Genomic DNA, 11,098 nt, shown 5'->3' on the forward strand with positions numbered 1-11,098 from the left:
ACTGTTAAGGAGGCGGAAGTGGTGCCCCCCATCTGACCATCGTACACTGAACACGTGTCCACGACCACACTGCGCCCCAGAAACATGGGCGATTAGCAGGCATCAGGGAAAATGTTTTGACTAAAAATGAAAAACAAAACAAAACAAAAACCACTTTTTCAATGGTGCCCAGGATAGAATTAAGGTCTAGAGGTGCCAAGCCGGACTCCCTCTGGTCAGGAGCATGCGTGACCCAGGTGCCGGGAGCTCACTGTCCCTGGTTGCTGGGTCAGGCCTGCCCGGCCTCTCTCTGTACCCCCAGCATCTGAGGAGGCCCTGCCGCACCCCGGATGACCTGGAGAGGGAGCCTTGGCTGAGGAAGCAGCCCCCCAGCTGGGGTCTGAGAGTGCAGAGTCGCAGCTCAGGGACCCCCGAGGCTGCAGATCCGAACGGCAGTGAGAAGGCAGTGATGGGCGCTGGACCTGGTGGCAGGCACCTGTCACTCAGCCACTGGGGAGGCTGAGGCAGGAGGCTGGCCTGAGCCCAGAAGTCTGAGGCCAGCCTGAGCAGCATGGTGAGACCCCGTCTCAAAAAAAGGAAAAAAAATAAAAATGCAGCGGCCAGAAGGAAGCGGTGGGCGTGGCCCCTGTGCCGCGCTGTCCTCCACAGGTACCGTGGGGGCAGGTGTCCGCTTCCCCAGCCTCCGTGCAGGGACAGTCGGGGAGCAGCACAGGTGCGGGGTCTGGTCCGGCGGCTTGACCGTCAGCTGCCCCAAGCTCCGTCCCTCAACACACCCTTCCCAGGCAGGTGTCTGGCTCTGCTGGCGGCCGCTGGGCGCAGGGCACCCGAGTCCTGCCCCCGCCTAGGACCCCTCTTCTGCACAGCGGACCCGAGAGCGCCCCCTCCCGGCAGGACCGAGATGACACCCTCCACGGCAAGCGTCCAGGGAGCGGCCACCCGTCTCCGTGGCCAGCCCCGGAAGCTGCTCTGGGTCACCTCTCCCCACTGGAAATCCGCGAGGCAGCGACGCTGTCGTCGGTGAACGTGTCGCTGCGAGGACACCGAGTTCTCGGTTATATTAAGATGTGGTTTTCCTGTGGAGGCGCTGAAGTCCCTTGTGGTTTCTCTGGGAATCCAGCAGCAGGGCAGGGCAGGTCCCCAGAGAAGGGTGGCCCCCAGGAAGGGCCCAGCAGCCCCCAGCCCCTGTCAGTCCCTGAACGGGGAAACCAGGCCCTGAGGGCTCAGAGTTCACCACGAAGGGCCACTAAGCAGGGTGGCCACACGTGGCCAATAAAAACACACGTCCAGTTCCTGTGCTTCACCAGGCGACCCCAGCCCTGAGACCCCCCCTTGTCCAGATAAGTGACGTCTCCTGCATAGAGGTAGGTCTGTGGTTCTAATGTGGGTGGCACAGCTTCATTTTTAAAATGCCAATGATCTAATGACATCATGGATTTAACTAGTGCACGCGTGTGCGGACACACCCACATACTCACCCTCTAAGTAAAGTACTTGAAAGAAGAACAGAAGAATACCCCAGCAGAGGGGACCTCAAGTGCAAAGGCCCTGGGGCTGCAAAGAGGCTGGCAGAAGAAACCATGGGAAGAACTGGCCGGTGTCCGTAGCCAGCGAGGAATTGTTCTGAGCCCTTCCTCTGCTCCTCTCCTCTAATCCTATGAGATGGGGATTCTGCCTCAATCAAAGGAAGGAACTCAGCAGGTAGCTGCTTCCCCACCAGAGTCACACAACACATGACTGGCAGAAGCAGGGGTTGAGCCTAGAGCCCCACACTCCTGCACCCTGCAAACGGGCAGGGGTGATGACTGATGCTCTAAAAGGAGACACTGTTACTGAACACAGGGAGAAGCTGTTACCTATCAGAATGGCTAAACTAGTAAATGATAGTACTAAGTGGTGACAAAGACACAGAGAATGGAACTGCCGATATTGCTGGTGGGGATGCAAGGTCATGCTACCACTTTGGCACACAGTTAAATGTTTCTTTTTTCTTTCTTTTTTGGAGGGGTGGAGCTGGGGATGAACCCTTGTGCCAGGCACGTGCTGTACCACGAAGCGACATCCCAGCCCCTTAAATGTTTCTTACAAAGCAAAATGTACATTTGCCACAGAATCTAATAATCCTACTCTTACGTATTTTCCCAAAATAAATGAAAACTTACGTTCACATGAGAGACTCAACCAAGACGCTCCTGGTGGGGTTATTTCATACCTAGATATGATTTTAATGGCGTTCAGCGGGTGAGAGCCTAAGGCAGCAGTGGTACACCACAGGATGGAGTACTACGCAACAAGGGCTCAAAAGGAACCACTGGCCTGCAGAGCCGTGTCACGTGTGTGCTGCATGAAAGGAGCCAGACGAAAGGCCAAAAGACGGTAGGATTCCATTTACATGCTGAAATGAAAAAGGCAAAACCACGGGGACAGAGAGTAAAAATGTGACTGGCAGGAGTAGGGAACGATGGCCACACAGGACAGGAGAGACTCTCGGGGCCAGTAGAATTGTTCCATGTTTTTATTGGGGTGATGGTTATGGGACTGTGTGGATCAATCCAGACTCACAGAAACGTGTGCTAGAAAGATTGAATTTTACCATGTGTACATCCTAATCCCAATTATAAAAACTCAACAGAAGGAGAAGCTCTACGCTCAGAAAATGAGAGCCTTCTGGATGTGTTCCTCCCTCGTGGGTCTTACACGGAGTGGGATGAAGAAACTCAGAATGAAGTCTCTTCACACCAGACGACTCAGAGCAGAGGGACCTCCTTAGATAGGAATCATGGACACATTGCCTGGCAGAATCTCAAGTGAACTTTCTAATTTCCAATACAATGTCCACTATAACAAGATGACAACCAGATACACGTTGTCTCTTTTTCTTTGTGACTGTGACTGTCACCTTCTTCAGTGTGAATGGTGCGTTGTACTCGGACCTCCTGAGACTATGTGGAACACATTCTGTGACTCTCAAAGTAGTGCTCATCACAGATGTGCTCCTTGGTATCCTTTCTCAGTTTTCTACTGATGGCGCCTTTTTCTTATCAAATGTGTGGAAACTCTTTACATAGGAAAGTACCAACCGTTCTCAGACAACCAACTTCTCTTTACTTATTTTTTATAGTATTTTTCTCTATAATACTATTTTCCCTGATCATTTATAAGATAATTTCCCTAAGTTATTGTGTGTGTATGGGTAGGTATGTGTACACACTGCACACACATATTAACTTGGCCGAATTAGATGGTTATATTGTGTGCATGTTCAAACATGTAACAATAAATCCCACCATTATGTACAACTATAGTGCACCAGTTAAGAACAGGGGAAAAGATCATATAGTGTTTTTTTTTTTAAAATGTGTATTTCTGTATTTTCATTTGTGGCTTCTGGGTTTTCTTAGTTTTTTTTATAAAAGCATGTTTTCAACTCTAAGTTATAAAAATAGCCTTGTAAATTCCTTGTGAGATCTGTATTGGTTTATTTTACATATTTTATCTTTAACCCATTTGGAAATTTGGGGGGTTTTCCCTCCACAGCACAGGATTTTTCTAACGCGTCTCCATCAAAAGCCCATCAAAAGCGGGAGAAGTGAGGGTGGACCCAGAGTCCCCTGGGCCTGGCTACTCAGGCCAGGCCTGGCCCCAAGGCCTGGGGTTTCCACGCCCAGCGGGTTTTGGGCTTCTCCCTGGTCTTAGCGGGTGGGAGCGAAGCCACGGGAAAGTGCTGCTCTCTAGCGGCCACATCGGTGATAGCAGTTAGGAGCCAAAGGGAAAGCCATCCTCTAAGTCTTTAAAGGAGGACGAAAGCAGGAACCTAAAGACAGGGGTACACCAGTGTCCTCAGGAGCAAGACTCACAACAGCCCAAGGGTCAAAATAACCCAGTTGTCCCTCGGCAGACTCATGGATGATGGGGTCCCTCTGTGCAGTGGAATACCACCCAGCCAGGAAAAGGAAGTTCTGATTTTCAGTACTGCGGGGTGCGCCTGGAGGTCGCTGTGTGCAGTGAGGTGAGCTGGACACAACAGGAGGACTGCAGGTCCACCCACAGGAGGACCCCGGAGCCTCAGATCCAGAGACAGGAAGCAGCCTGGTGGGAGCCTGGGGTGGGAGGGCCTGGGGCCGGGTTGGAGGGGTCAGAGCTCCTGCTTGGGAAGATGAGGAGGTTCTGGAGCTGGGGAGGGAGGGCTGCAGAGCCATGGGAGTGGACCAAAGCCACTGCACCGTGAGCCTAGAAATGGTTAAAAAGGCGGATTTCACCACCCACGCAAGCAAGATGGCAGCAGGCAGAGGACCCTGCTTGGAGGTGGCACAGTGTGGTGAAGGGGTGGAAGAGACCAGGTGTGTGTGGCTGAGGGGATGGTCCTGGATTCAGCCTCCAGGAGGCTGGTGGAGATGCCACCATGGTCAACGGAGCAGGGGACAGAAGCCAGGGGACGGGGGTGGGGTGTGTCGGCGGGGAGCACGGCCAGCTCTCCCTGCAGTCCTGTGCTGCCCTCTGTGCTGGCCCCAGCCACGCTGGCCTCCTGTGGCTCACCCACTCGGACTTGCCTCCCAGCCTTTGCCCTGGCAGGGCCTGCCACCGGCTCGCCTTTCCCCCAGATCTCGATTCACATGGTCCAAGACCTCAGCTCGAATGGCCTTTCCTGACCTTGCGACGGGAGCAACCGCCTCCCCCACCCAGCCCTGGCTTCTCGCTGTTTACTTCCTGTCGCACCAACTCATGCCATCTAAATTTACCTCCTGGGCCGTTTCCTGGTTCACGCTCTCCTCCTCCACTGCACCGTGAGCCCCTGCGGGGCAACAGGCATGTCTGACTCGTTTGCCAGACCGAGCCAGGCATGCAGTGGGTGCTCAATAAATGTGTGTGGCCTTAAAAGAAAGAACCCATTGATGATGGAATGCATGCTTGCAAATTTGGGCCATTCTGTGTCCCCTCCTGCCCCAGTGGGTCTTGGTTCTGTTCCTGGGGATGGCCCTGTGCAGGTCTCCGAGGACAAGCTGGAAGTTCTGTCGGAACAACCCAACTCTTGGGTATGACCAGAATGCACTGGTGAAAGAAGGGGCTGCCCCACCTGCAGGACCGCCGGGAGTTCCCCGCCCTCAGCACCTCTGGAAGCGCCTGGTCCTGCTCAGCTAACCCTGGTCTCCAGGGCTTCCTCTTGAAGTCTGATGATTGTAGGCCCATTTAAACATGTCTGCCGCTCTGCACAGGTCCAGGGAGAAGGTTCTCTACTAACATCTCAGAGTGTAAACATAAGGTCCAATTGATGTCACCACCGCCCTATTTTTTTGTGTGTCCTGAATTAAATGATATAAAAGTTAAAAAAAAAAAATCTGGATCTGTGTTTGTGTCGAAAGGCTTCCGAGTCCTGGAGTTTGTGACTTTGGGGGTGTCACATGACAGCCAGTGTGTAAGCCAGTGTCTCCACGGGTGTTGCAGGTGCCCAGATTCCTGTGTGTGTGTGTGTGTGTGTGTGTGTGTGTGTGTGTGTGTGTTGGAGTCTACGCGTGTATGTACGGGACATTCACTGTGTGTGTCTTCGTGTTCATCCTGTGTCCACGTGCTGGTGTGTGCTCAGGTGTGAACTTGTGCCTGTGGACGCTGGCGTCTGCGTTTGAGCCTCCTGTGTGCCCTGCTCTGAGTCACCTGGATGGCCAGGCAGGGGTGCTCAGGTAGGACCATCCACAAATGTGAGTCAAAGTATCTCCAGGGTCCATGTCCCCGGGGTGCACCCTTCACCTGCCTCTGTGTCTCCTCTCTGGCATCGTCGTCCTTGCCTGTGTCCCCTGAGCATGCATGGGACTCCACACAGCCCCACGTACAGTGCTGTGTCCACAGCCTGTGTGTGACACCAGTCCACCCAGGCCCCTGCATCACACTGCCATCTGCAGACCCTGTGCTGGGGGGCCGTGTGAGAGAGTGTGAGCACTTCTCCCTGACTCCACCCTCAGTGACTCGGTGAGGTCGCACGGGTGGGCAGCGTCAGCCATGGCCAGGGTACTTGCCCAGGAGAGTCGACCCAAAAACGCTACAACCCACAGAGGTGGTTGTGAGCCCTTCCCCGCACACCACGTGGACACCTGCGTCTCTCTCCCCGTGTGTTCCCTTGTGTTCCCGTGTGTGTTGAGTGCTGGTCTCTGTGGAGACACGTGATGCCTTGCACCCATGTGCCCGGGTGAGGCCCCCACACCCCGTTCCTCTTGAGCAGTTGGTTCTGCAGGAAGCTGTGGGGGAGGGGAGGGTGCTGAGCCTCCCAGGTCCTGCTCCACCTCCCACACCTGCCTGTGAGGGGCTGGGGGAGGGGAGGGCCCGCGCTCCTCCAGCCCCTGCTCTCTGCCCTCTTCCCAGACCCCTGGTCTGCCCACAGCTGGGGCCGGCGGTTGAGGAAGGGGAAGTTGGGGCAGAGTTGTATCATCCTGTGGCTTGCGCCAGGCTCTGGGGCCAACTCCCCTGCGCTGGCTGGAAACCCTAGCCACGGGCAGTGTGGGCTGCAGGAGCTGGTAGCCAGGCTGGGTACCCACCTCACCGAGAACCAGGCGCCCTCCGGTAAGTCACCTCCCAGACAGCGGGGTCAGATGGCCCCAGGGGACAGCAGCAGGGGACCTGGAGGCCTGCGGGGTAGCAGGCAGATGGACCGGGCATCACAGTCCAGCCACCTACTTCCTAAGAGGGTGGGGAGGCTGTCCACCCTTCTAGAGGGGTCTGTGGCCAGAAGAGAGGACGGGGCTGCTGGGGTCCCTGAGGAGCCACGGGGTCAGGGGAGAGTGGAGGCCCAGCAGCCAAGGAGTTGCTGGGGACAGGGGATGGAATGAATGGGGATCGGAGGACCCCGTGGCAGTCGCCAGTCATCCGCTGTTCCATCTGCAGATTCTGGGTCCCCCATGGGCCTCCCTGGAATCTGCAGATGGAACAGCGGACTGACTGGCGACTGCCACGGGGTCTCGATCCCCATTCATTCCATCCCTGTCACCCTGCAACTCCCTTGGTGCCTGGGCCCCTCCCACTCTCCCCTGACGTGGTTCCCAGGGACCCAGCAGCCCCGTCCTCCTTCTGGCCACAGACCCCTCTAGAAGGGTGGACAGCCTCCCATACCAGCTGTGGGGGGGGGGCGCGGCCGCGGGCTGTGGTCTGCATGGGCACGCCCTCTTCTCAGCTTCCTCCCAGCCCGGATGCCGCAGGGAAGGGCCCCCTGGGGTCCCAGGATGTGGCCCCCCGAGCTGACGGCTTGGACTGGGAAGGAAGGAACTGGTGGGTTCCACAGGGGCCATTCAAATGTCTACAGAACCTGTGGTTCTGAGGAAAGGGCTTGACACCCAAGGGCAGTCAAGAGAGGGCTGTCTCCACTGAGTTCCCCTGGGGTGACTGTGAGTCCCTCTAGGAGAACTTCCGGAAAAGGAAGCCTTTTCATGAAAAGCCAGCAGAAGGCGATCACAAACCCTTCAGCGTGACTCTGGGGGCTGTCTCCACAGCCTCCCTGCTGCCCCCAGCTCCTACACAGGGCTGGACACATGCTGGTGCTCGGTCCAGCTGTTGTCTATACTATGATGACTGTTGGGCAGACGTGGGTTCAAATCCCGGCTCCCCTGCCTCTGTGTGTTCACCAGCAAGTTGGCTTAACCTCTCTGGGCTTCAGCTGCTCATCCGTGAACCGGCGGCCGTGGGGTCTGGTGCGTGAGATCTTAGTGCAGTGCCTGACAAGCCACAGTGGCTCATCTTCCCCTTTATAATCTGTTCTTGCACCAGAGCCTTGGGCCTGGGCGGTCCCCACCCATGTGACTGTCACCTGTGTGTCACCAGAAACTTTGTGTTGTACTCAAGAAAGACCCAAAACTGGTCCCAACCTCAAAGCAAGTCCCGTGGTCCCTTGAGCCACAGCTACACCCTTTGTCGTTTCCTTTACCCGGTGAACTGCAGGCTCAAAACTGTAAGGGAGAGAGATCCCGTCTGCAAACGGTCACTAGCCTATTGTGAGGGTTGCTCTACTCTCAGTTCCTGTTGTCAATCTTTGTGCCTGATTTATAGATTAAACCTTGCCATAGGTGAGGGTGCTGGAGGGACAGGTGTGCAGGACTGGGTGCTGTCTGTGGTTTCCAGCATCCACGGGGGTCTTGAAGGCACCCCTGAAGATAAGGGGGACCGCTGTACCCCAGGGTGGGCTCCTTCAGGGTCCCATCTCAAACAGGACGACCATCACCTCCTGGGACCCTGCTCGAGGGCAGCTCTTCCCTGGCGGGGTGAGGTTTGGCAGCCAGGGAAGCTGCTCCTCCACGTGGGTCCATGGGAAGAGACTTCGGGCCCCCAAAGGAGAAGCGCCTTGAGTGAAGCAGGGGACCAGGGGCAGCAGAGACCTTCGTGGAGCTGGTGCTGGGCCCTGTCTAAAAGGGGGACCTGGGAGATCCAGCTTGCAATCCCCGGCAGAGCATGGCGGGAGGTGCGGCCGCCCGAGGAGCGCCAGGGCAGGGCCCGGGGGACAGGGCTGAGAGTGGGGTGCGGGTGCCTCGGGCCTCGGGGTCGCGTCTTCTTTCGGCTTCGGGGAACGCGCGGGTGCAGAGGTGGCCGGCACTTTGCCACCCGCCGTGGGCTCCTGTGAGCGCCTCCAGGCGGCTGGGCGGCGGGTTCCAGGGCCCCGGCCTCGGTGCGCAGGAAGAGCTCTGGGCTTCCACCACCAGGGGGCAGCACTGCGTGCATGGCCCCGGGTCCCGCGTACTCGCCGCGCACCACACAGGCGCCACACTTGGGCACACACGGGATACACACCTAGAAAGAGACTCACAAATTCCAGGCAGACGCCAGAAACCCTCAGACAGCACAGCACAGACCAGACACGGAGATGCATCCCAACAGAATCCCAGGGACCACACACACACACACACACACACACACACACACACACACACACACACACACACACAGTATCACCGACTTCCAAAACCACCTAGACGCTGACTACACTCCCATCTAGACAAGTTGACACCCAAGACTGGCAAGTAAACACTCACAAGCTCCCAAATATACCCTCTGTACACTGACATCAATGCACTGTCAAACAGAGACAGAGGCACACACTCACACACACACACACACACGCACACACACACACACACACACACAGGCTGCCTACAGGACCCAGGCTGCACGTGTTCTCTCCTATGATGTCTTGTCTGGCCAGGGCGAGAGGCCCTGGGACTGGGTAATCGGGGCGCTCAGGGCTTGACCCCCCAGCCTGGGGTCCTCTGGCCCCCCAGCTGGAAACCCGGCCCTCCTCCCCCAGCCCCGGGCTCCCATCAGCTGATGCGTCTGGCAGACCCTGGCTGCAGTCTCCGCCCCTTGCTGGCAGTGGGTCCTGGCAGGGATTCCCAGCCCGCTCCCAGCTCCTCGCCCGGCTGCTCATCACTCTCACTCGGGGCCCCATGGCAGGCGCCACGCTCAACCACTCCTGGCCGGCCTTCTCCAAGCTGTGGCTCAAGCGGTGGGCTTTCAAGAGAGGTAAGCGGCAGGCGGTGACCAGCGGGCACCATCCACTCAGGAAGGGACTCCGGGCGGCCGGCTCACAATCCCCTTTTTTTGGCTGGGGGACAGATACTGCCTGAGCTGCCCCAGATCCCATGACCCCCGATCGCCCGAGCCCTGGGGACATCACTGACCTGTGGGCCCCGCTGGTCTCCCTGGGCTCCTCCAGGAACTTGTCCCTTTCTAACTCTGGGGGGAGTTTAGCTCTTGAGGGTACCCAGGTGGCGTCTGGGCCCCCGAGATATGGGGGGTCATTGTGATAGGAGCTGGCCGTGCACCCATGGCCTCCAGATTTCCTCAGCCTCTGTGCCTCCACCCACCAACAGGAGCCCCTCCTGGTCAGGCCAGCTGCCCGGCTCAGCCTCACCAAACCTGCCACCGCTGCCCTCGTGAGCCAAGTCCTTGTTGGAGTGGCTTGTGTTCTGTGAAGGAGGGGGTCAGCATGGGGCTCACTAGCTCCTTCAACCCACAGACTCTCCCTAAAGGCCTATGGTGTACCAGACACTGTGCTGGGGTCAGGGAGCAGGTGAGAGTGTCAGGGGTCCCCAGCGGGTGTGATTGGGGCTGGAAAGAAATAGGGGAGCTGGGGAACTGGGAAGCAACAGAATAGTGGTCATAAAGGTAGAAATTACTGCCAGTTGTTGAGCCTTCGTGAAGTTGAGCTCAGAGAGGTTGAGTGACTTACTCAAAAGGTCACACAGCAAATACATGCTGGAGGAGCTAGAATTTGAAGCCAAGTTTGTTCTGGGGTCACCTTTGTGGTGGGTTCTGATCAGTAAATAAAGCAGCCAATGTGGACGGCCCAAGCACCTGGGGAGGGTATAAAAATCCATCAGTGGACGCGATCCTGAAGAATCAGTGCATGAACCGTGGATGGCGGTGGTGTCTCCTGTGACCTGGGTCCCCGGGGAGGTCTGTTAATCTTTGTTGTTAATCTCTGCTCCTGGCCGGTGCCTTCCCTCCAGGCAGGTTGAGGCCGTGATTTACAGGCTGCAGGTGGGGGAGTGAGCCAAGGGGACTGACAGTGATTCTTACACCCTTTTATGGCTGATGCTGCTGGGGCTGGCGGAGGCTACCCTGGACCTGAACCCAGGCGGGTGGGCGGCCCCCTGGAGAGCGGCAAAGGGTGAGGGGGGCCGAGTGCGGCTGAGCCCCATCCCTGACTTTCCTCCCCCAGTGACTCTCACAGCAGCATCCCTTCCTCTGGGCGCCCTGAGAACCACAGCCATAGCCATTCTGGGCCCCTCGGAAGCTCGGCCATTGGCTGCCCCGGACCTAAGGGGACTTGCCAGGGCAGCCGCGGGGTTGGCCCTGGAAGAGGGGACTGAGCCCTGCAGTGAGGGGCCCATTCTGTCCACACGCTTCCCCCTCCCCAGGGAGTGCCTAGGTAGTGCCTGTAGGTCACCTGTGTCCTCCCCGCCTGGCCCCTCCCCTCTTCCTCCCATTTCTCCCCCTGCATCTCCTCAGAATGCCATCTTCGGAATGTAGCCCATCACTGCCTCTGGACACAGACACTCCACCTTCCTCCAACGTGGACCCTCCGTCCACCCACCAGCCAGTCAAGCAGCCGACAAGTCACCACCTCACC

The 11,098-nt window shown here is 57.4% G+C and overlaps 1 protein-coding gene across 1 annotated transcript in view; it reads left to right on the forward strand.

Annotated features, from left to right (window-relative positions):
- The first annotated feature begins 6,424 nt into the window (after positions 1-6,424).
- Positions 6,425-11,098, forward strand: part of Arhgef18 (Rho/Rac guanine nucleotide exchange factor 18) — a 75,510-nt gene continuing 70,836 nt past the window's right edge. Inside the window, exon 1 of the mRNA XM_078034832.1 lies at positions 6,425-6,546. The gene's annotated coding sequence lies outside the window, so the exon portion shown is untranslated. The remainder of the gene's footprint in view (positions 6,547-11,098) is intronic.

The sequence above is a fragment of the Ictidomys tridecemlineatus genome, chromosome 2 (assembly GCF_052094955.1).
Source record: "Ictidomys tridecemlineatus isolate mIctTri1 chromosome 2, mIctTri1.hap1, whole genome shotgun sequence".
NCBI classification, from domain to species: domain Eukaryota; kingdom Metazoa; phylum Chordata; class Mammalia; order Rodentia; family Sciuridae; genus Ictidomys; species Ictidomys tridecemlineatus.